The sequence below is a fragment of the Myotis brandtii genome, unplaced genomic scaffold (assembly GCF_000412655.1).
Source record: "Myotis brandtii unplaced genomic scaffold, ASM41265v1 scaffold797, whole genome shotgun sequence".
NCBI lineage: Eukaryota > Metazoa > Chordata > Mammalia > Chiroptera > Vespertilionidae > Myotis > Myotis brandtii.
In genome coordinates, this window is record NW_005371210.1 from 940,021 (window position 1) to 943,400 (window position 3,380).

Here is a 3,380-nt window from a genome sequence, read left to right on the forward strand (position 1 = left end):
TAGGGTCGAAAAGGCCGCAACTCAGGGGGGCATCCGCGGGGGGAAAAAAAAAAAAGCACGCAAAAAGTGCACGTTAGGGTCTTTTATGGTTATGGAATGGTCAGCCGAGTCCTGCTGCTCGGATTCATGTCCGTCATCACACGCCGCTGGTCCCCGTCGAATGCAGCCCGTTGCCTCACCCCATTCTACTTGCCCATTTCATGTTGAGGTGCTGGCCTGTCCCTGGGGCTTTTGGGGTTTTCTTGGAGCTGAAATTTTTATGGAACTGACTCTCATTCTCTGTGCTCGGCAATTGTGTCCTTGACCTGGGAAGTTGAGAGGACCCCTTCCCGTCTGCATGGATTACGTGGTGGAGCCCGTTGTGAAAAGGGAAACCGCCGTTCCCGACCTATTGTTTCACCTGTGTGGTCCTGTAGGTTGGAGGATGCTCATGTGTGCCTGTGTATGGGCAAGCATGATTCCTCCTTGTGTCTATTCCCCGCGCCACAAGCTCCGCCCCCCCTGCCCCCGTGGATTCGATCGATGCGGCTGAAAGCCTCCCAAGTCGTCTGTGCGTAAGTAAGATCGCAATTCCATTCTGAAAAGCACTGACGCTGGCAGTTTTGTATGCTGTTGGCCAGCACAGGGACTACCTGTTGGTCTTCAAGGTCCTCATCCCCACAAATCATCCCGGTCCCCCGTCCGCCCCCCGCCCAGCTCCCCTCTTTCCCGATAGTGCGCTCGCACCCACTCAGTGTACCCCCTGAAGTAGTGCCCTCCCTCTTAGAGATGCCCGTTTCCCCTGTGTACCTTTTCGGGTTTGCTTTGAGCCTGTACACTCCTGAAATAAGTCAATGTTTTGAGGCCAACTGAGTCTGGTTCTTTGTGCCCACACCCCTTGTTTCCCCTCATGTCCCCTGAACCTGTGAAGTTGAGCCCAACTTCAAGGGCATGCAGAGTATGGCCCATGTGGTAGAGCAGCCTCTGCAAAAAGAGTGATGAAGACCATGGATTTGTGAGCCCTATGCACCAGTGTTGTCTCCCCCCCGCCCCCCCTTGTGCGTGTCTCAGTAGTGTTTGTGTGTTGCTGGATCTTGTTGTGTCACCGTGTGTGCGAACAAGCATGTCCTCCCCCCCCTCGCCCCTTGGTCCATTCCACCACTGCAGCGTGCTGCGCTCAATGACAGAATTACTATGTTGGTGTCCCTCTCCCCCAAGGGTGTTCCTTCAATGTTTTCCCTCAGCCCAGTGCTGCCCTGTGACCTGCACCTCCACCTCTACCACTGTCACGTCCGCAGTGCTTTTTGAGGGAGTAACATCCTGGTCTATGCCCCACCCCAGAGCTTGGGCATATGTATCTTGGAGGTCCTTCCCTATCACCCTGCCGGCACAGCATCCACATCTACTGTGTCTTCTGGCTTGTGTGTGCTGCCGTTGTACCTTTTTCCCAGTTCCCACCCTCACACAGTGTCTCGTCCCCAACGTTCAATGGAGCCGCTCAGCCACAGTGAAAAGGGTTGTGGGCATAGGGACAAGGACAGGGATAGGCAAGTGAGTGTGGTACAAGCTGGGCGAGGGGTTCCTGGGAGGTACATGGAGAGAAAGGCATTGGTGTGAGGACAGGCCGTGAGTGGCAGTGCACAGTCTCGGGGTGCTTTGAGTCCAGGGTGCCCATTGCAGTTTTTTGGGAATGGAGGCCGCAGCTTAGCTAGCTGCTTTTTGGGCTTGGTCTTTGAGGGTGATGTGTCCCCTTGCCCCTATGTGTCCATGCCTGTGGGTGATGGTGGCCAGTTGTGCCACGGGGTGTCCCATCCAAGGAAGGTGCCTGTCACCAGCGTGTTTTCTACTTGCTTGGCTTAAGCTGCATCATCACGCTTCCTTGAGCCTTTTCCCCTGTGTGGTGGAAAGGGATGGGCCTTGTTCAGTAGCTCTGCCCTCAGGATTTCTATGTCACCTCTAACCATTGTACCCTGCACCTTCCTGATAGATGGCCACTCCTGGCCTCCCCACAGCAGTGTTCGACAAGGCCCTCCCTGTCCCCTTTTCCAATCTCAGCTAGTGTCTGCCCAAAGCCACCTAGCAGCCTTCCCGTCCCCTTGGAGCATTGCAGCTTAGTCTGCTCTCCATCTTCTTGGGGCCAGCCCGCACTACTCTCCTCTTTTCCTGTCCTCTTTCCTGCTCTGCGTCTGTTCTCAGGAGGTGGGATCTCCTTTCTCCCCATCCTCCAGAATCCTGTTGGAGTGAGCATTTCAAGTGTGGGGCTCCACCAACGTCTCTCAGGTTCCCTCTCATCTGTCTCTTGGAAATCCCATGGACTTTTCGGGGGAACATGCATTCCTGTGCTGTGGCCCCAGGGATGCTGGTTGCTCCTGCCCCGGAACACAACCTACTCTATCTGCCTCCTCCCCATGCCTTCCCCCCTATCTATCCTGCCAGGGATGCTGGTTGCTCCTCCTCCGGAACACAGCCTACTCTATCTGCCTCCTCCCTGTGCCTTCCCCCCCATCCTGCCTCCAACCTTCCGCAATCCCACATGTTTATGTGCGTCCTGTTGTCAATGTTGGCTCCTGTTCTCTTGTTGCAGTGGCATTGCCATGCACTCAGCTGTGATGGCTGCCCATTTGCTCCCTCCATGCTTGTGTACAGACACTCACCTCATTGCTAAGCAGCGCATGTATGTGAAATCAGCAACTGCACGTCATGTCCATCGTCACAGTGCATTTTGTGCATTTCCAAGGAAGGAAGGAAGGAAGGAAGGAAGGAAGGAAGGAAGGGAGGGAGGGAGGGAGGGAGGGAGGGAGGGAGGCATCGCATTGTCCTCCTCAGTCTGGTCTGCTTTCATCCTCAGGAGCTGGCCCACCTGTGAACCAAAGTGAAGGAAGGAAGGAAGGAAGGAAGGAAGGAAGGGAGGGAGGGAGGGAGGGAGGGAGGGAGGGAGGCATCGCATTGTCCTCCTCAGTCTGGTCTGCTTTCATCCTCAGGAGCTGGCCCACCTGTGAACCAAAGTGAGTCAGCGTTAGCCCTGCAGATTGCCTGCCCACAGTTTTGGTTGCCATCCAGGTGATCCTGGATTATGGCATAGTTCCTGGTGGGTGCGGCACATTTCCTTGTCTTACCGGCCATGTGGTGTCTACATTCACATAGGTCTTCAATCTAGTGGGCATGGTTTCTGCCTGTTTTTTTCTGCAGATTTCCGTGAGCCCAACAGGTTCCAGCAGGAAGTCAGGTAGGTGTGCACTTGCCTTGCGGATCTCTTTCTGCTGCTGGTTCCAGGATGTGTTCCATTGCTGGGTCCCTCGGCCTCACAGTGGCTGTTCCCCCAACAGAGCTGCTGGGATTCTGGAGAAATATGTGTCAGGACTGTTAGCGCTGTTGACCATCGCATCACCTGGGAGTGTTAG